Raw genomic sequence first — 27750 nt, forward strand, 5'->3', positions numbered from 1 at the left:
TGACGGGGCCCATAGCAGGATTTATTGGCACCTTTTATAGAGGGCACAAGGGTCACAGGAAACAGCTATGTATTAGGGCGTCCTGAGCCTCTCTTGTGCGTACCTCATTTAGCCTTGCTTGTGATCCAAGGGATTCCTCATCTTACATCGCCTGATCAGCTGGATCCTCAGTATTCCTCATCATCGGAGGACGCCTTGCAATCAGTTATGTCCTCATTGTTCATCGCCTTCCCCCTTTGCAATGCCAAGTTGTGCAGTGCACAGCAGAAGGCTGAGGGGGGACCTGATTGAGGTATACAAAATTATGAGGGCCATTGATAGGGTAGATAGGAAGAAACTTTTTCCCTAAGCGGAGGTGTCAATAATCAGGAAGCACAGATTTAAGGTAAGGGGCAGGAGGTTTATAGGGGATTTGAGGAAAAATGTTTTCACCCAGAGGGTGGTTGGAATCTGGAACACACTGCCTGAAGGGGTGGTAGAGGCAGGAACCGTCACAACATTTAAGAAGTATTTAGATGAGCACTTGAAACGCCACAGCATACAAGGCTACGGGCCTGGAAAATAGGATTAGATTAGATAGGTGCTTGATGGCTGGCACGGACACAATGGGCCAAAGGGGCCTGATTCTGTGCTGTATAACTCTATGACTCTATGACAGCAGATCACCATGATATACAAGACCCTCACTAGTGCATACTGAAGGGCTCCACTGAATCGATCAAGGCACTTGAATCGCATCTGCAGAAGTCCAATGGCCTGCTCGATGGTCGTTCGGGTTGACCTGTGGCAGGTTTTGTACCTCTCCTCTGCATCCGTGCATGGACTCCTCACAGCGTGAGTAGTCATGTCTTTAGTGGGTAGCCCTTGTCTCCAAGTTTCCATCCCTGAAGGCAAGCAGGGGGCCAGAAAGACTGTGCCACCTAGGACTGCCAAAGTATGTAGGCATCATGGCTGCTTTCCAGGAACTGCACACACACCCGTAGGGTCCACTTCTGGTGGTTGCAGACTGGTAGGGCATTGATGGAATGGAAGCCCTTCCTGTTGATAAAGGCTGCTGGTTGGTCCATGGGAGCTTTGCTGGCCACTTGCGTGCAGTCAATGAGACCTTGGGAAAACCAGCGATGGCCCCAAAGCTCATGAACTCTCCGCCTGACTTTCCGGATCGGTGCAGTGTTGTACATTGTCACTGACCCTCTTGAACAGGGCACAGGTCTCCACCTTGATGCACTGATGGTCTGCAGAATGTGAGGTCCCACGCATGTCTCCAGTGGATCCCGGGAAAGAGCCAGAGGTGTAGAAGTTGAGAGCGATGATGATCTTCAGCACCACTGGCATTGGGTGTCCACCAACTCTCATGGGTCTCAGCTCATCCTGTAGCATGGCACAGAGATCAGTGACGACCTCCATGGAGAGCCACAATGACACTGCGCTTGGAAATTCGGAGAAAGCTCAGCCTTGGGGGGGTGGGGGGGTACACTCTCTGCTGGGGATAGGCTCTTCTGCATGCACGAGGCTGTTGGTGTGCCCCTCTGTGCCCTTCTCCAACATGCCAACCCCGAGGCTGACTGTCTTGCTGTTCAAGAGGTAGGCAACATGCCCCTGCCAGAGCCTGGACCTCCCTCCCTCTGAGCTGCCCCTCTTCCTCAACAGAGGCCACAAGGCCTGGATGGATGAGGCCCATGGCAGGTGTGATTCTTAGGCTGTTTACCAGGATGACCACCCCCCCACCCCACACACCTGTCCCTGAGTCCTCTCCTTAGGGCAAGTGGCACTGCCCCCATGTGACCCTAACCACATGTCCCCACAGTCCAGACATCTTCTCCTCGCTTCTGCTGATGTCTGGCAGTTCCCTGTGTGCACCACCCTACATACCACTGCACCCTGGCTCTCCTGATGGCTTTGTGAGAGAATCCCCCTTGCTGTACCAGTTTTCTGTCAGTTCACCAGAAAGGGCTCTGAAGCCCTGAGGTCCCCATGCGGTGTTGATAAAATTACAAAAGAGCTATAAAATTGGAGTTAATTGGTCTTTTAAATACCTCAATTAGTATCCCGTCGCCTCGATGCCAGAAGTCTGTGTTCCATGGTTCCTGCAGCTGGTAAAATCCAGAAGCAATGTCAAGACCGGACTTCCTGCCAAACACGGTCTGTTCCCATTTTATGGCCCCCACACCCCACCTCCAAACTCGCTCTAAATGGTCCAGTAAAATTCCGGCCAGTATTAGAAGGATACGAGGCAGAAATGCTACCGCAAAGTGAAGCACTATGAACAGTCAAAACAAATCCCTACTGCAATGTTGAACAGGAACATGGTAGATTCAGTGTTCAGAAACTTCAAAAGAATTTTTGCAGTGTAAATGCTTAAACGACAATCATACCAGCACTAATATATTTACAGAAATTGTTCCAGAGCAGCTGTGATCAAATTTTCAATTGATTTGTGAAGTAACACTAGGGAACTGGCAATCTTTTCAAATTTCCTGCTGGATTCTCTCACTCACATTCTCTTTCTTTCTTTCTTTCTGCTTGGGAGCCACCTGATTACAATGACCGTTGTACAGAATAAATCAGTTATTCGTTATTTTCAAAAAATTACAGCTATTAACTATCACTGTAAAAGTAGCTAATGTATTTAAACTCTTGGGGGTAGAGCTTACGCTTGATTACACAAGTAATATCATTGCAATCCAGGCAAAATCGGCTGAACTAGCGCAAAAGATCGGGGAATTTTAAACAAAGGTGTGTTAAGCCCAAAACTACTTGCACTAGTGTTTCCCGCAATTTTTTACACAGGTTCAAAATTCAATTCGCCCGAATCAGGGGCCACACCCACAGCTCAGAATTGCGAGATTCCCCCAATTGTGCTGGTTAAGCAAGGCTGTTTAAATTACACCTATTTTCTTCGCCACATAGGCACGAGTAAGCACAGCTTGGAAGTTTTTTCATGCCAAAAGAAACTTTATTTACTAAGAAACTGGCTAGTGTACATGAACATGTCGATTATTGCCAAAACCCATATGTTTCACTATTGTCCTTTAGAGAAGCAAATCTGCTGTGATTACCTAGTCTGGCCTACATGTGACTCCAGACCCACAGCAATGTGGTTGGCTTTAAAATGTCCTCCTAAATGGCCTAGCAAGCCACTCAGTTGTACATTACTGCTAAAAAGTGGATAGGAAATGACACTGGACGGACCACCCACCATCGACCTAGGTACTGGAAACGGCAATGGCAAACGCAGCCCTGTCGACCCTACAAAGTCCTCCTTACTAACCTCTGAGGGCTTGCGCCAAAGCTGGGATAGCTGTACCACAGACTAGTCAAGCAACAGCCTGACATAGTCATACTCACCGAATTATACCTTACAGACAATGTCCCAGACATGACCATCAGCATCCCTGGGTATGTCCTGTCCCACCGGCAGGACAGACCCAGCAGAGGTGGCGGCACAGTGGTATACAGTCAGGAGGGAGTTGCCTGGGAGTCCTCAACATCGACTCTGGACCCCATGAACTCTCATGGCATCAGGTCAAACATGGGCAAGGAAACCTCATGCTGATTACCACCTACCACACATCCCCCACCCCCAGCTGATAAATCAGTACACCTCCATGTTGAACAGCACTTGGAGGAAGCACTGAGGGTGGCAATGGCACAGAATGTACTCAGGGTGGGGGACTTCAATGTCCATTATAAAGAGTGGCTCGGTCGCACCACTACTAACCAAGCAGGCCAAGTCCTAAAGGACATGGCTGCTAGACTGGGTATGCAGCAGGTGGTGGGGGAATCAACAAGAGGGAAAAACATACTTGACCTTGTCCTCACCAATTTGCCTGCCGCAGATGCATCTGTCCATGACAGTATTGGTAGGAGTGATTACCGCATAGTCCTTGTGGAGACAAAGTCCCGCCTTCACATTGACGATACCCTCCATCGTCTTGTGTGGCACTGCCATCGTGCTAAATGGGATAGATTTCGAACAGACCTAGCAATGCAAAACTGGGCATCCATGAGGCGCTGTGGACCATCAGCAGCAGCAGAACTGTACTCAACCACAATCTGTAACCTCATGGCCCAGCATATCCCCCACTCTACCATTACCATCAAGCCAGGGGATCAACCCTGGTTCAATGAAAGTGCAGGAGGGCATACCAGGAGCAGCACCAGGCATACCTCAATGAGATGTCAACCTGGTGAAGCTACAAAACGGCACTACTTGCCTGCCAAACAAGTAGCATGCGATGGACACAGCTAAGCGATCCCACACCCAACGGATCAGATCTAAGCTGTGCAGTCCTGCCACATCCAGTCGTGAATGGTGGTGGACAATTAAACAACTAACAGGAGGAGGTGGCTCCACAAGTATCCTCATCCTCAATGATGGGGGAGCCCAGCACATCTGTGCAAAGGTTAAGGCTGAAGAATTTGCAACAATCTTCAGCTAGAAGTGTCGGGTTGATGATCCATCTCAGCCTCCTCCTGAAGTCCACATATTCACAAATGCCAGTCTTCAGCCAATTAGATTCACTCCGCGTGATATCAAGAAACGACTGAAGGCACTAGATACTGCAAAGGCTATGGGCCCTGACAACATTCTGGCAATAGTACAGAAGACCTGTGCTGCAGAACTTGCCGCGCCCCTAGCCAAGCTGTTCCAGTACAGCTACAACACTGGCTTCTACCCGGCAATGTGGAAAATTGCCCAGGTATGTCCTGTACACAAAATGCAGGACAAATCCAACCCAGCCATCAGTCTACTCTCGATCATCAGTAAAATGATGGAAGGTGTCATTGACAGTGCTATCAAGTGGCACTTGCTTAGCAATAACCTGCTCAGTGACGCTCAGTTTGGGTTCGGCCAGGGCCACTCAGCTCCTGACCTCATTACAGCCTTGGTTCAAACATGGACAAAAGAGCTGAATTCAAGAGGTGAGGTGAGAGTGACTGCCCTTGACATCAAGGCGCAGTTGACCGGGTATGGCATCAAGGAGCCCTAGCAAAAATGGAACCAATGGGAATCGGGGGAAAATTCTCCGCTGGTTGGAATCGTACCTAACGCAAAGGAAGATGGTTGTGGTTGTTGGAGGTCAATCATCTCAGCTCCAGGACATCACTGCAGGAGTTCCTCGGGGTAGTGTCCTAGGCCCAACCACTTCAGCAGCTTCATCAATGACCTTCCTTCAATCATAAGGCCAGAAGTGGGGATGTTCGTTGATGATTGCACAATGTTCAGCACCATTTGCGACTCCTCAGATACAGAAGCAGCCCGTGTCCAGATGCAGCAAGACCTGGATAATATCCAAGATTGGGCTGATATGTGGCAAGTAACATTCACGCCACACAAGTGCCAGGCAATGACCATCTCCAACAAGAGAGAATCTAACCATCTCCCCTTGACATTCAATGGCATTACCATCGCTGAATCCCCCACTATCAACATCCTGGGGGTTACTGAACTGGAGTAGCCATATAAATACCGTGGCTACAAGAGCAGGTCAGAGGCTTGGAATTCTGCGGCGAGTAACTCACCTCCTGACTCCCCAAAGCCTGTCCACCATCTACAAGGCACAAGTCAGGAGTGTGATAGAATATTCTCCACTTGCCTGGATGGGTGTAGCTCCTACAACACTCAGGAAGCTCAACACCATCCAGGACAAAGCAGCCTGCTTGATTGGCACCCTGTCCACAACATTCAGCCCCTCCACCACCGACTCATATTGGCAGCAGTGTGTACCATCTACAAGATGCACTGCAGCAACGCAGCAAGGCTACTCAAGCAGCACCTTCCAAACCCACGGCCTCTACCACGTAGAAGGACAAGTGCAGCAGATGTGTGGGAACACCACCACCGGCAAGTTCCCCTCCAAGCCACACACCAGCCTGACTTGGAACTATATCGCCATTCCTTCACTGTCTCTGCGTCAAAATCCTGGAACTCCCTTCCTAACAGCACTGTGGGTGTACCTGCCCCACATGGACTGCAACGGTTCAAGAAGGCAGCTCACCACCACCTTCTCATGGGCCATAAGGGATGGGCAATAGATGCTGGCATGGCCAGCAACACCCACATCCCATGAAACGAATAAAAAAAACTATCAAATGGTTCTATATAGTTTTTAAAAAGTCATTTTAAGGGATTGTAAATCAGCTTACTCACTAGTGGAGGACTAAACACTTATTAGAAATACTTATTTTTGGTGATAAACTCATTTTTAGCTGCATTAATAAAATTGCACCAGGTTACCACTCTTCAATATATCAAGGAATATTAGAAAGAAAATAAAACAATGACATTCTATTACACTGTATGATTGCGCTGATTTTTGGAAGACTTTACATGGAAGCTTGAACTGCAACATAACCAGCCCAAATTCAAGTGCATTTTGGCTGCAATTTCCCAACTGCGGCCAAAGTGGAAATTTTATCTGGTGACCTCTTAACCGTTGACCTCGTCTCTCTTTGTTTTGCCAGTCCTACAAAGATGCTTCTGACAAAGGGCCGAACAAAGTTGCAATTAATGGTCCTAATTGAAACATTAGCTAAACTTTCTTATCTATATGTTTACTGGATTCACCAGAATTATACTGGGGCTAAAAAGGTTAAATTATGAGGGCAGATTACATATATTCGCTTATATTCCTTTGATTATAGAAGATTAAGAGGTGATCTAATTGAGATGTTTAAGATGATTACTGGATTCGATAGAGTGGATAGAAAGAAACTATTTCCTTTGGTGGGGAGTCCAGAATGAGGGGGCTTAACCTTAAATCTAGAGTTCAGCTATTCAGGAGTGATGTCAGGAAGCACATCTTCACACAAAGGGTAGTGGAAATCTAGAACTCTCCCTCAAAAAGCTGTTGAGGCTCGAACAACTTAAAATGCCCAAACTGAAATTAATAGATTTTTGTTCAGCAAGAGTATTAAAGGATATGAAACCAAGATATGGGTATGGAGTACTGAATTAATTGAATGGCGAGACAGGTTCAAAGTACTGAATGGTTTACACTTGTCCCTATGTACTCTGGAAGGATGAGATCAAAGCAGACTGAAGAGACTTCTTTATTTGAACTTGTGATTTTGATTATTTAAAAAAAATCAAGGTGTTACTTTCTCAGGTTATTGTAAATAAAATATTTACAAAGCTTATTTCAGTGAAATAACTTCATTAAAACTTTCTTTTACAGCTTCATTGAATAGTTCAACTATCAGGAAAGAAAAAAAGAGAAAAGTGAAAGATGACCTGACAGAAGTCTTTAAAATCATGAAGGGGTTTGATAGGGTAGAAGTAGAGAAGGTGCTTTCACTTTTGGGTTCTTGGGGTGAGGGTGATGGTGGTGTTCAAAACTAAGAATCATAAATATAAGACAGTCACTAATAAATCCAATAAGGAATTCAGAAGAAACTTCGTTACTCAGAGAGTGATGAGAATTGGGAACTCGCTACCATATGGAGTAGTTGAGGCGAATAGGATAGATACATTTAAGGGGAAACTAGATAAATATATGAGGGAGAAAGGAATAGAAGAATATGTCAATAGGGTGAAATGAAATAAATAGAGTGGGAGTTAGCTTGTGTCGAGAACAACCTGTCCCTGTGCTGTAAATTCAATGCAATATGAATTCTGACTCTGTTTGGGACAGTCTCGTCCTGTGCTAACCTTTACAGCAAGTTCTGTCCAATCTAAAGCCAAATGATGCTGTGGCACTTTAACAAGTATTTTCTCTAGATATAATGTAATTTCACTGTACTTCAAATAACAAATAGCTTTCAGCCAAAAGTGTATCAATCTTCATCAGGTGAGGGAATCCATTGGCAGCACTGAATGCCTATGTCAGCACTGAATGGACCAATGGACATGACACTGCTCTAAAGACTTAGGACGAATGATTAAAGACAAAGACAGATGTTTTCAGGAGCCATATTGGAGCTCAAAGAACTGAATGGCCTACTCCTGCGTCTATTTCTTATGTTATTATGTAACAACCAGCCATTAATGTCAGGCATTTAATTTTTTTATACAAGTCGAAAATAATAATACTTTGTTCTGGTCTCATTTGTCAGGTTTGGAACAACTATCATATTCATTTTTGAGAGAAATATTTCCTCTTTTGCAATAAATGTATCAAAATGATAAATGGATATATGATCTCATTGCACCTGGTGCACAGAAGAAACTTCACTCCTTTGTTGAATAGTGCACAAGGCTGGAAATTGTTTTTGGCAGCAATTTGAGTGGAAATATCTTCATCCCTTCAATTTCCCCTCCAGCTGCCACCATCCGCCACCCACCCTCCCCACCCCGCACCACTGTCTCGTAACCCTCTGCCCCATAAAATATATGAACAATGAAAGCCAGAGTCAGATCTTGGGCAAAAGCAGTGGAAGGTGTGCAACAGTTTTGAAATGTGTACCACTAAGAGTACAGGAGCAGAAACATTTACACTGGGAGAAACCAATAATCATGTCATATAAATATTTTAGTTATAAACCACATCAAGTTAAATTTTTATGTGGAGGTGTACTCTAGAATATAAAACGAGAAATTAGATCTTTGATAAGACATTCATAAGAAACTTTACTGGTTTGGAAACATTTACAGGATCACTTTTCGCATGGTTTTCTCTGAAGGAAAATGTAACGCATTTAAGTTGTGCTCGAAATGACATAATGTACACTGCAGCACAAGGTAGCTGCCAACATAGTGAAAATTTCAGGCAGACCAATCTGGAAACTCAGTTTCAAATCCAAGCTCCATTATGCAACAACATTGCCCCTTTAAAACATTTATGACACAATATCAATGGCTAATTGCCATTGTGTTGCACACTGCAACGTTGTGCAGAAACCACAAGTTATTGAAATCTAGGTCATATCACAATAGTAAAGTGGAAATTGAGTCAACTGGGGGGGGTGGGGGGGGGGGGGGCAGAAACACAGCTCCTGGCAAAGACAAACTTGTATTGATTTTTGTCTCCATTTTTAATATTACTGCTGCTTTTTGGCCAAAACAATATTTCATAAAATATGTGAGATTCCCTCTACTCAGCCTCAACAGTGTACATCTGCCACAAGCTCAAGGGAAAAAAATGGCCATAGCGGCACTTATTAAAGGAGCAGTGGATTTGCTTAATGTAGCTGAATAGCACTACAGGTATAGGATTAAATTCCCAACCACAAGCCCTAATTTGAATATTGCCAATAAACGACATTTGAACTTGGTTTTCCTATTGGTTGAGCTGCATCACCTGCCAGCTGGGCTGCAAGATTGAGTATTTTGTTGCAGGATAAAGCATTTTGACAAGATGAAAATACTAGTAAGACTATCCTGCCCCAAGTTTATATACCTCCTGCCAATTAAAACAGCAACTGAGAAGTCAATCAATCAGTTATCTCACCCTCCAGTGAAAGAGCAGTTTTTGTGGCAGTAAAGGGCATGCAGCCAAATGCTACAAATAGTGATAACTGCAATAATTCTATGACTAAACCAATCCCTGCAATAGCATTTGATCTCCTGCTTAAAACCACAGGACAATTTTCTTTCTTCAGCTTCCCAAGAATATTAAAGGAAACAATTAATGGCTGCAAAAATAGTGTGTTTTTGAAGATGAAATATTTTTGAGGAAATGAACTGTGTCCTTTTGTTGCCAGATGCAATAGGGACCTTTAAATGGGCGGCACAGTGGCGCAGTGGTTAGCACCGCAGCCTCACAGCTCCAGGGACCCGGGTTCGATTCTGGGTACTGCCTGTGCGGAGTTTGCAAGTTCTCCCTGTGTCTGCGTGGGTTTTCGCCGGGTGCTCCGGTTTCCTCCCACATCCAAAGACTTGCAGGTGATAGGTAAATTGGCCATTGTAAATTGCCCCAAGTGTAGGGAGGTGATAGGGAATATGGGATTACTGTAGGGTTAGTATAAATGGGTGGTTGTTGGTTGGCACAGACTCGGTGGGCCGAAGAGCCTGTTTCAGTGCTGTATCACTAAATAAATAAATTAATTAAAATAAAATAAATAAATCTTGTCAGAGGTGTTAAAGATTTAAGCAACAGCAGTGACATGCTTTTCTGTATTATTTCTCAAATACAGAAAGGTGTTTCGCTGTACTTCACTTTCTCTCTTCAAATCGCTCTTTTATTCATACACAGGGGATCATTTTAAAATGGGCGACAATGTGTTTTACATTTGGGAGAGATGTAAAATGGGCTACCGATTCATTCTACATTAACAGTCAATTTCAAAATGACCCCCACATTGCCTATTAATTAGCTATTTTAGGTTGCTCCAGTTACTCCCCTGTCACCTCTAGGTAAGGTTTAAGGCTCCAAAGCTCATTCCTGAATACATAATCTAGGCTAACACTTCAGTGCAGTGCTGAGAGAGTGCTACATTGTTGGAGTGGCCTGTTGCATGAGTTCTTAATGTTGTCTTGTGCAACATAAATGAGATACGTGGAGTCCAGGCCGTTGAAGATATCTAACAGGTTTATTAACAGCTAAACCAGTATGTACAGTATAGAGCAAATTATTTACAAAACTTTCATCTGGGTGCTCCAGTTGCAGAGTGACGCTGGTTTGCAGTCACATGACTACATGCTGGTACTTAGCTCATCATGCAAGGTTGGCCAGATACGAGAAAAGAGGTGCCTGAAACCCTCAGGTGCTTTTGGCCTGATAGAGATGAACTTGGTATCTTGAGAGCCATCACCTTCAAGGGAAACAAGTGATTGTGCCCAAAGCTCTCCAGCAGGATATCTTGTCACTACTTCACCAAAGCCATCTGGGCATAGAGCGAACAAGACAACATAAAGAACTCATTACATGGTGGTAGCTGTGGTGAAAAGACAAAGTCTAAATTGAAGACCATGGGTAAAGCAGCTGTGAAAATGACCCTTCCTACAGCCACTAGAGAGAAAGTTCAAAAGAAATACTGGCCCAAACAGTGGCAAGAAAAAAGAACTTACATCCAGCTGCAGAAGACAGAGCTCAGAACAACAGGCTGCAAATTAATTCCTGGTGAGTCATTGGCCGGAATTTTACGCCGCCCCAGAGGGGCGGATGGTGGCGTGGGGGCGGTGTAAAATTGAGCAGCAGGCTCCGGGAGGTCTAACCGCCCTGATTCCGCCTCCGAACAAGTTTACGGAGGTCCGGCGGGGGGTTGAGAAGCGGCCCGCCCGCCCAAGGCCAATCAAGACCCTTAAGTGGCCACTTAAGGGCCCTCGCCTGCCTCCACGGGTATTTTACCCGTGGCAAGCGGGTGTGCCGGGGACGTGAAAGGCCACCCAGCCATAGCTGTCGGCCTTTCCGCACCCCGGGGGGGTGGGCCTGGCAATCGGGCACAGGGTGCCCGATTGAGGGCCGCTCCCGCCTCTTAACCCAACCCCGGGATCCAAGACGCCCCCTTCCCCCCAAACGACCACCCTAGCCTTACCAGGGCATGACCGATTCCCCTGGTGAGGCTGCCTGAACTTACCTTCTGTCCCAGTTCCATTGCGTCCTCCTCCAACGGCTGGGCTGCAGTCTCAGCAGTGGCCGCTGCTCCCGGTGGCACTGCTGAGACTAAAGCTGCCAGACCGCTGATTGGCCGGCAGCTCACTGAGGCGGGACCTCCTCCCTCAAGTGGGTGGAAGTCCCGCCTCAGGCCAATTGAAGCCTGGGGAGCCGTAAAATATGGGACGGATCCCCAGGCTGAGTGGGAGCGGGATCAGCACCGACATTTACGTCGGAGTCTGGCTCCCGACCGCCCAGCATAAAATTCCGGCTATTGTGCCTACGGTCGAGGGATGATGGTTGAAAAAAAAAGCTCTGAAGTGCTTAAAAATTGATTTCTTTTCAAAGACTCCATAAAAAACTAAATTGGGAAAATCCGATTCCTCTCCTAGGCTGAGCGAGGTCGGCTCCATTACAGGAAGCAACCAGTAGCAAAAGCACGGAAAAACCCTGAATGCCGCAGTCTCCTTTCACGCAGCCAAAGATAAAAAAGTTCATCATTAAACCACTCGAGCGTGAAGAACATAAACACTACCAAAAAAAGATTGAACTGCCTATTGAACAGCTGTGTCAACAGACAAGCAAGTACTGCAAGCAAGATAAACACAGAACACTATCAAACACCTGTTACTCTCCAGCTAAGCAGATAGTCTAAACAACAAAGAATTTCTTAAAGAGGAAACAGCACAGAGTCATAGAACAAATCTTAAAGCAAGTTTTAAGCAAAAGAACAGCAGAAAGATGGATACCAAATTTCCCAGCATGAACTGGAAGGCCATTGATATCCTATCCAAGTTCAAACTTTTTAAATAAAGAATGCAGTTATGCTTCACAGACCAAGTGATTCCAGAACCATAGAAGCAAGCTGTAAAAATACTAATAGCAGTTGGAAATGAGGGATTATACAGAATCAACACCCCCAGCTTATCCGAAGAGGACTAGAAAGATCCAACTTAGATACCGAAAGTGCTAGAAGATCAGCTCCGGCTAAGAGTGAATTTTAGAATTCATCGCCTGGAATTGATGTCCTACAGGCAACAGCCACAGGAATCAATAGACCAGTTCAACAGTAGATGTCGTAATAAGGGCAAGAATGTGATTTTCAGAAACTGAGCTGTTGAAGTGACTAATGAAGCTAGTAATTGTCTCAACTTTCAGTGAAGCATTTCAGAAAGACCTCTTGGGGAAAACGAAAGGTCACAGCATTGATGCGCTGCTAGAAGATGGCAGGAAATACGAAGCAATTGTGGCTGGACTGCAGCATCTGCAAGCACTAGGTGCAGCAAACAGCATCGACATGATAACCAGGTCGAAAAGAGCAAGCAAGCTGTATGGTAAATGTGGCTGGTCCCACTCATCACAAAGTTGTTCTTCATTTCATGATCAGTATAAGGCGTGCTGTGCAAAAGGATACCTATGCCTATGCAAAAAATCTGGCTCCAAAGACGCAGCCAGACGTCACAGGAGGACACAAACAAAAGACAGATGCAGCAACAGCAGCAAGGAGAGTTCCAGAGACCTGCATAAAAGCAAACCGATACACAAAGTCCACAGTGAAACAGATGTGAGACAAGACTCAGAGAGGAGTGATCCTCAGCCAGATGGTGAGCAGGCATTCTACATTGTGAACAAGACACATGGAGTGCCATATTCAGTCTATTCAGTGCGCCTGAAGAAATCATTTCGGCCAATGGGCCACAGTAAAAGGCAAACCTTTTAGGGATATGTGTGCCAAATGGGGCATAAGCTATGTGACATCTCACCACATTATCCTTGATCTAATGGTCTTGCCGAGCGAATGGTTCAAATCACTTATCCTGAAGTATAGGCCAATGGAACAAGATTTTCGTGTTGCAATGCTCCACCTCAGAGTTACACCTATGAATGTGGGATTACCGTCACCAGCAGAGATCACGTTTGGCAGAGAAGTGCAAATGACTCTGCCAAGCCATCATCTGTCCAAATTCTCCGAGATGCAGGAGACACTGCCCAAAAAACAAGGAAGAATGAAGATAGGGCATGAACGAGATGCAGTGGTGAAACTACCTTAGCTACACATAGGACAAAAGGTCAGAGTCATACACCCCACAATGAGAACATGGTTACCCGCAGAGTTATCCAAAGTATGCAGCAAGACTAGGACCTACAAGATTACAACATCTAGCAGAGCGGTGTTGAGAAGGAACCGAACTACGAGAAGTATGCAATACTCCAATTGCACACAGTGGACCTAAAAGAACATATTCCGATGATGAGGGTGTGACAGAACAACAGGACAAGAACTACGCATTGACAACATGCCTGCAAACCAAAAACAGCCAAGGGTGAAATCCACACCCCCAGAAGGTTATACTATAACCAGATCTGGAAGAGTTGTCAAATCACTGAAACAATATATGGACTTTTAAGCTTCTATATTTGTAAATGTTTTAGTCTATATCCCATATAACTAACTTTGATGTTATCTAATTTTATGTGTTTTTACTTGTAGCATACGCAACGTATCTTTGGAAAGAAAGGGGAGGTTGTATGATTGCCTTTAAGAGTGATGTCCCTTGAAGATCTCAGTATTCTAATGAGCTTAGTACCAGGATGTAATCATATGACTACAAGCCAGAGTCACTCTGCAACTGTAACACCCAGATGAAGGTTCTGTAAATAGTTTGCTCTGTACTGTACTTACTAGTTTAAGAAACCGCTATGAGATCTTCAATGACTGGGCACCAAACGTCTCATCTATGTTGCACAATACAACATAAAGAACTCATTACACGGCCAACATCTGGATGAAGGCCTTGATTTCATGAGAACAGCAAAATCAATCATGGCTGTGCTTGTCACTGCAGTGGGGAAGGCCTGCCTCAGTGAATTATGCAAACTAATCCATCATCACACATGGGAAAAAAGTAAATGAAGGGAGGTTTACATTTTGTTAGGTTGGGAGAATTGGACAATCCAGCAGCACTTAAAGGACTACTGCTCATCAGCAGAGAGTTTTCTATTCTTATGTTTTACACAGGAGGGCCCTATAAGAGTATAAACTTGGAGAAATGAATGCAATGAATATTGCGCTCAAGAATCCCCATCCAGTAAATGATGCCGCAGCAGGTCTTGCTACAGGTAATACAGCAAAGATGTGTAGCACTCTCTGGTGCCATTGGTCTTTCCAATCAGGCTGCGGACATAACCTTGGGTTATGTAGTAGGGCAAGGGCACCTACTACATAAGAAGTCACAAGGGAAAGCGCAGGCCTGGGGCTTAAAGCACACAGTTAATATAAGAAACACAAAATAAATACATATTTCACTTCTCCGTGGTATGGACAGCATTTATGGAACAGGGACATGGACTCATAATAAGAGCTGGGATGGGGCTGAAAGACGGCAGCTCTGCTTGAGTAAAAGGTAACAAATTATAATTGTAAAGAACAGGAATTTTTCAGTGACACGTCAGGACTTCATCCTGGCAACGGGGGTCTCGACTTCTGGCAAAAGTGACGCTGAGAACCACGCATCGCCTCCTCTGTGGGAGGCACACTAAATCAAATGCCAATTAGGCATGTAACTGGACAGCAGCAACCCTTCCCTGGGATCAAGGACCCCGGTGATGGAAGTCCCATCCTCTGAGAGCTGCCAGCCAATCAGAGGCCGGCAGTTCTTTCACTGAGCAGTGCCACTGCAGAGGCGGTGGCTACTTCCAGTGAAGCACCCACCCGAGGCCCAGGAGCGGCGCTGAACCCAGGCCACATGTAGGTCAGGACAGGAGGAGTCTCGCGGGATGGGGGTCATCTGCAAGGGCTGGGGAGTGGCTCTCCGCAGGCCCCATCCACCCTGATGCCAGGTCCCTCATTCAGGCACTAAGTATCTTTTAAGGAGGGATCCACACCCGTAATGAGGATGCTGCCAAGCAGCCTGCACAGTTTTTCCTGCTGTGCTTCCCGTAAGGCAACAGGGCCACCCACCGCTTGACTAATTGCAGCAAAGGTGGGAAGAGGCCCTTAATTGGGCATTAATTGCCCAGTTAAGGGCCTCAATTGGTGGCATTCACAGGCCTTCCTGCCCCGGACTTAATTTCCGTGGAGGCGGGAAGGTGGTGGGGTGCTCCCCCACCGCCATCCCACCCGATTACATGTTTTACCCACCACCAAACCGACCGCGGGGAGAGCATAAAATTCCCCTCATTGTGTCCAGTAATGGAAACACCTCTCAATTACAGTGTTCCATTCTAAGCTACAATTGTATACCAATTGCCTCCTTGCTGCTTTTCTCCTGCTCCTCATCAACTTATCACGGGTCTGCAGCCCATCATCCTGCGCTACGCTGTCTCCTTGTTAGACATCAGACATTGATGATTTTAGAGATTTCATCCCACCACAATGCAAAGAACACAATTGTTACTTCAGAATCCTTATAATGTACTTTACAGTAACGTAGGTCTTATTGTATTCAAACTTTGCTGGTGTGTGGCCATTTATAAGACATGATTGCAAAGGTTAACTGTAATATAGCCATCTGTTCATTCTTTGAGAAACGTAAAATAATTCAGGCCAAAATCAGACTATTGCATAATAAAAGCATCGTGAGTGTTCCCCAGGAAATAGACAGATGCAGGATCACATTTCTATGATCAGAAACCTTGAGGATATTTGTGGAATGACATCTCTTCTTGTTCATGTGTATATGGGGTTCAATGCACTGAGCTCTGGTGGACAGATAGGCATAGATTACATTCTAGACTCTTTGGTAAATGTTTTATGCTCCCTCCAGTTGGGATGTCCTTCCCACTGGGAAAGTACTTCAGGTACCTCCACACCAACATAAATGCCATTCAGCATTTGTTTTACACACGTATGACTGGGTTATCTGGCACTGAAATTATCCTCTTGTATGGTTATCTTCATAACTACAGGGACAGACATTGCACATTAGCCTGTAGTATTTGTATAGTTCATAGTACTGCCTCAGTAGTGAAGTGGAGTTTGTAAAGACAGGTTTATCTGAAGTAGAAGCGGTGTGATCGAGAAACATGGGTCCTTAGGTGTTGCGGAAAGCAAATGTGCAGAATGGTCAATGTAGCTGAAGCTTTTGTACCCTCATCAATTAGTGCACCTCATCAAATTCACGCAGCACAAAATTTTTCCATCCTCTCAATTGCTGTGTCATGAAGATTTCCATATTTTTTGTTAAAACTTGAGAACCTATTTTTTTTTAAACTGAAAGGGATTTCATGGACATCGAATCACCTGGAGATTCTTGAACTTTGTGGATATTTTTTTAAAAGGTCAAAAAACAGTTGACCAGTAAACAAGTACTGGAAAACATGTGATTGCAAGTCAACACAGCAGGGGTTCTAACCTGAAGACAGATGTTTACAAGGAAATGACAGACCATGATATATAGCTGCCCCAGGATTGTTGCTAAACTATTTTTTAGTTTCATTTTTGAACTCTTAAAAGCCAGCTGGTTTTTTGGACTAAAAGAGGCAGCTGGAGTTTGTTTATGGACCTGCCAGGAGATCAGAAGAAAATCCAGACCACTGTTACCTCTTTTTGAAGAATCCTTGCTCTTGAAACGCAAATCCTGTATGAAGTTGTACTGTTGCCTCCTGTATTTTGAAGAAATCTTGAATGTTTGCAGAAACCTTGCATCTTTAAAAAGGACTTTACATCGAATGTGTGAGAATGGAAACCTTTGTTCCTGCACACCTGATGGAAGACCTATGCAAAGCCTTCTGTATTTGAATTTCTTTGAATGCCCACGCAAACAGACTGTGCATCAACATCACCTGGAAAGATTCCTAGTGGTAAGCCACCTATTTGACTTCGGGACACCTCACCAAAACAAAAGACTTCCATATCCACAATCCAGTCTAAGTTTTTTTTTAATCCTTCTATTTCTTTGTAACAGCTGTAAACAAAAATCATTTTTTACCCCAGTTAACTGGTTGTGTCTATGAGTGTGTGTGTGAGGGCGAGGATAAAAAATAAGGGGCTTTAATATTTCAATTTGTGTATATATTTACTTCATAATTGGTTAAGGCTTGGTTTATAATAAATGGATAATTTTGTTGTTTATTAAAGAAACCTGGTTGATGTGCTTGATTCTGGGGACAAAGGGAGTATCTAATTGACTGTTTCGCTAAGTGGGAAAATGTATTGATATTTTGTGACCTGTGGAAAAGTGGGACTGAATTAATAGTGCACTCTTCCCGCCTTGGTCGTAACATATTAATTGGGGGCTCTTGTCAGGATTAAGCCGAACAGCGACAATGTTTACTTGTAAGTGGGATACTGATAATGAAAAAAGAAAAATAAAGGAACCAAGTTTCTTGCGTAATAGGGTAAAGTCTACACCACAGGAATGTCTGTAGCAGTTGCTGAAGCTTTTCTGGGGAAGGAGGATGTATCCTTCAGGGACTTGAAAATTTAACCAAGGTTAAACTAAAAGATTTGGCAGCGGAATTGGGGTCAGAATTGAAATCAGGTGCTAAAAAAGCAGAAATAATTGAAGTAATAACCCAACATTTGAAATTGGTAGAAGAAGACAGTAAATCAGAGGGAGGTGCAGTTGAATTAGCTAAAATTCAGTTACAAATGAAAAAACCTGAGCTGGAAAAAAAAAATAGATTGGAAAAACTTAAGTTTTACCAGGAAAAATAAAAAGAAATAGAATTGGAAAGACTTAAGCTTTAATTTCAAAGAGAAAGTGAAAAACACGGAAGTGATTCGAATTTTTTTAAATGGAACAAAGGAAAAAGGGTGGTCTTGACTCCAGGGAAAATTCTGGTGAGGAAGAATCTGTCTCCAGCCCAGGACCCAGCAAAAAGCTGTTTAAATTTATACAAGCTCTCCCTAAGTTTGAAGAAAGGGACATAGAGGCATTTTTCATTTCTTTTGAAAAGATAGCCAAACAATTGAAACGGCCAAAGGAAAGCTCTTCACTGCTTATGCAGAGCAGGTTGATGGGCAGAGCTCATGAAGTTTATGCCATGCTTTCTGAGGAGATTTCTGTAGATTATGAGATGGCAAAAAAAACTATTCTCACTGCGTATGAGTTAGTCCCTGAAGCTTCCCGACAGAAGTTTCGGAACCTCCGGAGATTGGCTGGGCAGACTTATATAGAATTTGAGAGGGTAAAGCAAATTAATTTTGATTGTTGGATATGGGCACTAAAGATGGAAGTATGAGAAACTTAGAGAACTAATTCTCCTGGAAGAATTTAAAAATTCACTCCCTCCAGTAGTGAGAACTTATGTAGAGAACCAGAAGGTTTCAAGGGCCAGACAGGCAGCAGAAATTGCTGATGATTTTGAGTTTGTATATAAGCCCAAACGCTTTGTCCGTCACCCCCACAAACTCGAGAAGGATAGAAGGTGGGATAGTGAAAGGAAGGCAAGTAGCCAGGGACAAGAAGGGACAGTTGGGAACGCCCCAGGATCTCCTACTCAGGCCAGAAAGGAAGGTGCTGAAGGTAGAAGTGAGATCCGCAAGCCTAAGTGTTACCATTGTCATAAGGTGGGACATCTTTGTTCAGAATGCTGGAAGTTGCGAGGTAAACCCATGGGACTTGCTGGGGTACACAAAGTCAATGCAGAGAAAGGGGCTCTGACTGGCAGTACAGCAGATCAGGCTGTAGCTTTAACGGCAGCTGTAAAACCAGATACAAAACCCAAAGTGAGTGTAGGGGTTGAGAATAAGATACCTGAATGTTATAGAGAATTCTTGTCAAAAGGCAAAGTAACTCCTTATCCCTCAAGTGAGGCAGGCAAACCTATAGTTATACTTAGGGATATAGGAGCAACCTAAACTCTTTTGCTGGGGAAAGGTATAACATTTCCACCAGAGAGCGCAGTGAATGCTAACGTTTTAGTTTATAGTACTGGCGGGGAGCATATACCCGTACCTTTGTATCGAGTCTACATCAGAACAGTGGGAGTCATTCAAAGAGGAAATAGTGAGGGTTCAGAGCCAACATGTACCTGTGAAGGTGAAGGGTAGGAGAAATAAGTCCAGGGAATCCTGGACGTCAAGGGATATAGAGGATTGGATCAGGAAAAAAAAGGAGGCTTATGGCAGATTTGGAGTGCTGAAAACAGCGGAGGCACTAGAGGAGTATAGAAAGTGTAGGGGGGTACTAAAGAAAGTAATTAGGAGAGCGAAGAGGGGACATGAAAAAACACTGGCGGGCAAGATAAAGGAAAATCCTAAGGCATTTTCTAAGTATATTAAGGGCAAGAGGATAACCAGGGAAAGAGTAGGGCCCATTAGGGACCAAAGTGGCAATCTGTGTGTGGAGCCGGAGGACATAGGTGAGGTTTTAAATGATTACTTTGCATCTGTGTTCACTATGGAGAAGGATGATGTAGGTGTAGAGATCAGGGAGGGGGATTGTGATATACTTGAACATATTAGCATTGAAAGGGAGGAAGTATTAGCTGCTTTAACGGGCGTAAAAGTGGATAAATCTCCAGGCCCAGATCAGCTGTATCCCAGACTGTTATGTGAGGCAAGGGAGGAGATAGCAGGGGCTCTGATACAAATTTTCAAATCCTCTCTGGCCACAGGAGAGGTGCCAGAAAACTGGAGGACTGAAAATGTGATGCCATTATTCAAGAAGGGAAGCAGGATAAACCAGGTAATTACAGGCCGGTGAGTCTAACATCAGTGGTTGGGAAAATATTGGAAAAAATTCTGAGGGACAGGATTAATCTCTACTTGGAGAGGCAGGGATTAATCAGGGATAGTCAGCATGGCTTTGTCAGGAGGAGATCGTGTCTAACTAACTTGATTGAATTTTTTGAGGAGGTGACTAGATGTGTAGATGAGGGTAAAGCAGTTGATGTAGTCTACATGGACTTCAGTAAGGCTTTTGATAAGGTACCGCATGGGAGATTGGTTAAGAAGGTAAGAGCCCATGGGACCCAGGGTAATTTGGCAAAGTGGATCCAAAATTGGCTTAGTGGCAGGAGGCAGAGGGTGATGGTAGAGGGTTGTTTTTGCGAGTGGAAGCCTGTGACCAGTGGGGTACCGCAGGGATCGGTGCTGGGACCCTTGCTGTTTGTAGTGTACATTAATGATTTAGACGTGAATATAGGAGGCATGATAAGTCAGTTTGCAGATGACACGAAAATTGGTCGTGTCGTAAATAGTGGGGAGGAAATCCTTAGATTACATGACGATATAGATGGGCTGGTAAGATGGGCAGAGCAGTGGCAAATGGAATTTAATCCTGAGAAGTGTCAGGTGATGCATTTTGGGAGGACTAACGAGGCAAAATGGATGGTCGGACCCTAGGAAGTACGGAAGGTCAGAGGGACCTTGGTGTACTTGTCCATAGATCACTGAAGGCAGCAGCAAGGTACATAAGGTGGTTAGGAAAGTATCTGGGATACTTGCCTTTATCAGCCGACGCATAGATGATAAGAGCAGAGGGGTTATGATGGAGCTGTATAAAATGCTAGTTAAGCCACAGCTGGAGTACTGTGTACAGTTCTGGGCACCACACTATAGGAAGGATGTGATTGCACTGGAGAGGGAGCAGAGGAGATTCACCAGGATGTTACCTGGGCTGGAGCATTTCAGCTATGAAGAGACACTGGATAGGCTAGAGTTGTTTTCCTTCGAGCAGAGATGGCTGAGGGAGGATCTGATTGAGGTATACAAAATTATGAGGGGCATTGATAGGCTAGATAGGAAGAAACTTTTTCCCTTAGCGGAGGTGTCAATAACCAGGGGGCATAGATTTAAGGTAAGGGGCAGGAGGTTGAGAGGGGATTTGAGGAAAAGCTTTTTCACCCAGAGGGTGGTTGGAATCTGGAACGCACTGCCTGAAGAGGTGGCAGAGGCAGGACCCCTCACAACATTTAAGCAGTATTTAGATAAGCACTTGAAACGCGATAGCATATAAGGCTTCAAGCCAAGTGCTGGAAAATGGGATTAGAATAGTTAGGTGCTTGATGGCTGACACGGACACGATGACCCAAAGGGCCTGTGTCTGTGCTGTATAACTTTGACTCTATGACTCTCTGAGTGCACCTAATGACTGGAATGGTAACCGTAGGCGTTGTCCATAGTTTGCTGGTAGGTGGAATTGACCTACTCCTGGGGAATGATTTAGCCGGAGCAAAAGTTTAGCTTCTCTTGTAGTCACAGAGAAACGAAGTAAAGTTAAAGAGACAGAACAGTTACAGGAAAAGGTTCCAAGAATTTTTCCTTTGTGTGTAGTAACCTGAGTAATGGCTAAACAAGTTCTATTGTTGGAGGTATGATTAGCACCACAGACAGATAGCCGAATATCTGAAACTTTCTTTGGGGATATTGATAATCCCAATGAAATGTTTAATAAATCTTCTCTGATCACAGCTCAGCAAGCTGATACAGAGTTAAATAAAGTGGAACAATCAACTCTGACAGAAGCTGAGGCAAAAGAAGTTCCAGAAGGCTATTATGTTCAACTTGGGGTTCTGATGAGGAAGTGGAGACTGTCTCACAGATCTGCAGATGAAGAGTGGACGTTGTTCAACAGGTAGTGGTATCGCCTAAGTATCGTTGGGAAATATTTAGGTTAGCGCATGAAATTGCTATAGGACATATGAGGATCCCGAAGACCGAATCACGTATAAGTCAACATTATTACTGGCCAGGTCTTTCCAAGGACGTGGTGCAATTTCGTAAAACATGCCATACGTGCCAGATTGTGGGAAAACAGCAACCTGCCATAAAACCGGCACCTCTAATTTTAGATTTATGATTTTAGATTTCGAGATACAGCACTGAAACAGGCCCTTCGGCCCACCGAGTCTGTGCCAACCATTAACCACCCATTTATACTAATCCTACACTAATCCCATATTCCTACCACATCCTCACCTGTCCCTATATTCCCCTACCACCTACCTATACTAGGGGCAATTTATAATGGCCAATTTACCTATCAACCTGCAAGTCTTTTGGCTGTGGGAGGAAACCGGAGCACCCGGAGGAAACCCACGCAGACACAGGGAGAACTTGCAAACTCCACACAGGCAGTACCCAGAATTGAACCCAGGTCGCTGGAGCTGTGAGGCTGCTGTGCTAACCACTGCGCCACTGTGCCACTAATTGCCATACCACTTATTGGAGCACTATTTAATAGGGTATTGGTAGACTCTGTAGGACCCTTACTGAAAACAAAAGCGGGACACCAATATATACTCACTATCATGGATATGGCTACTCAATTCCCAGAGGTCATTCCCTTGAGGACAATTACTGCTAAGGTAGTGGTAGAGAAGTTAACCCAAGTCTTTACTAGATATGTATTATCAAATGAAATTCAGTCAGATCAAGGTTCCAATTTTATGTCTAAAGTATTTCAATAAGTTATGGATAATTTTGGTATAACACAGTTAAAGTCATCAGCATACCACCCATAGATATGGGGAGCTTTAGAAAGATACCATTAGACCCTCAAAACAATGATCAGGGCATACTGTCATGAATATCCCCATGATTGGAATAAAAGGCTAGACTTTCTTTTATTTGCCACTAGGGATTTACCTAATGAATCTACAGGTTTTAGTCCTTTTGAATTAGTTTACTGACCAGTATTCTTCATAAACCTTGTTCATGTAGGGAATTTTTCTCTCTTTGAGTTTACGTGTCTTCACAAGATTCAGTTCTGCAGGAAAGAGATGGAGGCAGGCAAACAGGAGAGGAGATGTTCTTGCTTCAGTTCCAGGAGAGATCTTTACTCTAGGAGTACACGGCTTTGTCTGAGTTTAAATCCTGTTTCCTCCAATTTAAAACTCTCAGTTCAAACCTCTGCAATAGCCAGTTAGTCATGTGACTAAAACTGGTCTGCCCACTTCTGTGTATTGGGGAAGCAACTACTGGGTCCCCATTGTTTCAACATTGTCTGGTACTATGTAAATGTCCTTCCAGTCAGCGCTTGCAATTTTACGTTTTTGTTCGTATGGCAGGTGGGGGGTGGGTGGGGGGGGGGTGGGGGGGGGGGTCTGCCTGACACTAGGAATGAATCTATAAATCAAATTACCTCACAAGGACTTGCAGTTTATAGTTGCCTTACTTATTACCATATGAATCTAGACAGTTAAGGTGCTTGAAAGTTATATAGCGTGAGATAAATAGGATAATGACAGAGAAGCAGACAACAGAGTATAATCTAATATAACTGAAAAGCAGCAAAATGAGTGAGTGACACATGAAGGTTGTCCTCATCTGAGATGTATGAGTAATAGCTCATGGATTCTCATGCATTAAATTATTTTTGATCACATTGGCCTGATTAAAAGAATTGTTCTGTGCCATATGACATCAATCTCTCTATTGCAATTTAACAGCTAATCAGTGGTGTTTTTCCTGATACTTAACTTATATTTACATTGTATCCACTAAATAGTTGTTTTTTTTAAAACAAAAATCTATTTTCTTTCACTGACTGCACAGTCATAAAAATGGTACTATCTTTATGTACAAGAACACAAATAACCCAGTAATAAGTGTCACTGAGATAAATATATCGCATTTGGAGATTTAAAGCGCCTTGTTTGGGAACTTCATAATTTTGTGAGAAACATTTTGCAACACAATGGGGAGTGAACCTGGTCAATTCCAGTAGCGCAAAATGAGCTCTTAGTGAATCGGCAGCACTTTCCACTGTGCCTGGTTTTCTTTTCCAGCAAATTCAAGGAGCGTGTTTGAAAACGGATTGCCGATCTGCTATCAGTCCATTGTGCGCTACTGGTGATGACCAACTTCACCTCCGTTGGACTGACTGCATTAATGTCATGTCTCGTGACATCTCTCAAATGTCTAAATGCTCTTAAAATGTATTTTAAAGGCATTTTATCTTTGGAAATAACACAATGGAAAAGTTTCCAACAAGGGAATATTAAATGATATATACAGAGATAATTATCATAGAAGTAAACACCATATCAAAAGGGAACAGTCTGCAGGAAAAGAAAATCTATGGTATACAAATTGCAGTTGATTTGTCTTTTTCTGAACCTTACACCTTCTTTGACATATGGAAGCATTTAATCAGTCAGTTGGCGTCTGGTTTATCAGAGCAGACATTCCCTGGATATAGTGGTTAAGTGTATTAAGACAGAAGATAAGAGGGCAGTTATTGCAATTGCATGCTTTTATGAAAGAAATTCACAGAACTGATCCATACAAATTATTTCTATGGTGAAGGGTCCATATCCAGTGGGTAAAAGTTAACAATCAGGAAGACAGGTGGGAGTTGTTCACCCAAAGGAAAATAAATTATGAGGAAAGGTCACTGAAGGTGACAGTATTAATGCGTTTAGAAATTTTTTTGGAAATAGAAGTGATTAAAGAATACGTGGAGAAGGAGGTAGACTGTGTTGCTCTCTGAAAGAGTGACATGTGTGTTGTCCAAATGGGCCCATCACATTCTTAAAAATTCTGACTTACATCTAGGCGATTTGGCAGTAGTACCCATCTTCCATAAGACCTTACTGTCAGGGCAAATGACTCAATTACATGCTGGGTGTACTGCAGCTGAGGCTAGTAATGTCAGTTCAGGTTCGAACCCAAGCAGAAGCTTAATTGCATTCATTGGCTCTTGCCCAGCTGAAAACTTTAACTGTCCTACCTGGAAAGAGGTTGTTCATGCTCAATATGCTGTCTCCCAAATGTTAGAAATAAGGAGGAGAAAATTCCCATTCTCAAATAAGGTGAGATAAGCTTACAAAATGCTGAGGGGGTCCAATGGAGTGCTTTGTAAACCAGTTTTGACACCACACTAAATTTACACTCCCTACAGTTTCAAACTGAAGCAGTACGAGACTAATCCCCCACAGCAGTCTCGCTCCACTTCACACTGAGTGCACTGTTACACTGCTCGTTTAGGTTTTATTATATGTAGTATAAAATTAATATGTAGCAATGTTAAACTTGCAATGTTAATGTTTGTCGGCTTGGTCATTTGTAATACTATTCAAGAAAGAAAAGTGTCTGCAACTTAAGCAACCTTTCCAAGGTAAGGGGATATCATTTTAGCATATATTTACAAGAATCCTCAGAGTTTACACTTTTTACAGTCTTATCATGAAATTTAATACATTAATCTACACCATGGCAACCATCACCCCAAAGTTAGATACTACTTTGCACTAACTGGAAGGATTTCAGTACTTTACTGAATAGAGCATGAGACATTTTCTCTGTGAAGAGGGAGGAAGCAAAAACTGAAAGAGCACCTCAGTGCTCAAACCACACCTCTTACAGGTTAATGACAGAAAAATAGAAGCAACAACTCCAAACCAATCGACTGCAATAAATTAAACTCTCCATCAATATTCTCTGCAGCTGCTCCTGCTAGAACTACCTTTAGTTGATTTACCACATATTTCTTTCTTGGCTTATCAAATAATTAGTTATTGGTTTAAATTATGTACTGGAACTACTTTTGAGAATAATCTATTCCATGCATTTACTACTCTGCTCAGGGGAAGGGAAGGAGGGAGGTTTTTCAATCTCAAATCTTGTTTGATGTTCAACTTTGTACTTTTTTTCCACTTCTACAATCACAGATTAAATTAAGTAACCTGCTAACATCTATATTATTTAAGAATTTTGGGAACACCACCACCTGCAAGTTCGCCTCTAAGCCACACACCATCCTGACTTAAAACTACGTCACTGTTCCTTCATTGTCGCTGGGCCAAAATCCTGGAACTCCCTTCTTAACAGCACTGTTGGTGTACCTACACCCCAAGGACGGCAGCGGTTCAAGAAGGCAGCTCACTACCCCCTTCTCGGGGGCAATTAGGGATAGGCAATAAATGCAGGCCTAGCCAGCCACGCCCACATCCCATAAATGAATTTAAAAAAGACTTGGATCTTGCCATTTCTCAATCATCTCATCTCCAACAGTAACAAGTTCAGCACTGTGAGATTCTATTACATTGCTGGATTGCCAGAAATATTCTTGTACTGCTTCAATATCCATTTAAAGGTAAGCTTCCCACAATGGTACAAAATGCTTCAGATGTGGCTAGAACAATGGGTTATTCGTGAGCATATTTTTAATTAATTAGATGACTTTGAGTTGGGATCCCATAACTTGGTTAGTCTTGTTAACAATGGCTTCATGTTCACTCTACAATTTAAGAAATCAAAACCAGAAATTTACTTTATCTCCAGTTTTGTCAATGGGCACTTGTTCATCATGTGCATATTGCACATTTCCTTTACCAGCATGTGTTTGTCGACATTAAAATTAATTGCTGCCCCTTAGCTCATTTCTTAGTTTCATGAGGTCCCTTTGGACATTCAACAACATTGACATTAGTCACCTGGCCCCATGTGATGGTGCCATGAGTAACTAATATATCATTACCATTTATTCATGAATTGTGTGCGCAGCAGGAGACCTAGATCAGATCCTTTCAGTCGTTGTGTTGCCCTTGGCAAATCTTTCTTTGTTTAACAATTTTGGCTTTATTTTGTCATGACAATTTTAAATCCAGCTTGTTAATTTGCCCTTAGTTCTGTTAGCATTTAGTTTGGTTAAATTGGACCTTCTTATAAAATGCCTTTTGAAAATCCAAGTCATTTATATCCACATTATTTCATACAAAATCAAGCAGCAAGAAGTTGAAATCACAGCATGGGGTAAAACAAAATGAAAAAGCTGAAATAGTTCAGAAATATCTACAGCCAGAAGGTTTTCTTCAGGTGGAAATTGTGGAGAAGATAAAAGGCAGCATTCTTGTTTTGTTTTACACTGGTCCAATCTCAATTTGCTTTACAGCTAAAATATATCTTCTCACTGTCAGCCATTTATATTGTAAAGAAAATAAAATTGAAACATGTGACTTAAATGCAGTTCAGAATTGGCAGTCTACTAGTGCTAGATCACGGCCCAAATGTTTCCAGCCATGTAAGTTTAATCGCGAAAGTCACGCTTCCTTTAAAGACGATTTTAAGTTTGCCTGCTACTGTACTTCCACCTGTTCATGTTCATGGAACAGTTCAGACAATGTTTATATGGAAAATATTCAAATCGTGCCAGAATTAGCAGTCTTTGTACTTTCCATGCCTGTAGTTACTGGCAATTGTGAAACTCATGCACAAGATATTCCATTTGAAAATACCACCAATAAATTATAGAAATGACAGCGCTCGTGAGGTAATGGAACGCTCGACGTATTTCTAAATGGTAATTCTCATGCTCTGGAGGTCCGGTGTTAGGGGGTACATTGAGCATACATTCCTTTAAGGCCTATGGTTTTAAGCAGT

The sequence above is a fragment of the Heterodontus francisci genome, chromosome 12, assembly GCF_036365525.1.
Source record: "Heterodontus francisci isolate sHetFra1 chromosome 12, sHetFra1.hap1, whole genome shotgun sequence".
Taxonomy (NCBI): Eukaryota; Metazoa; Chordata; class Chondrichthyes; order Heterodontiformes; family Heterodontidae; genus Heterodontus; species Heterodontus francisci.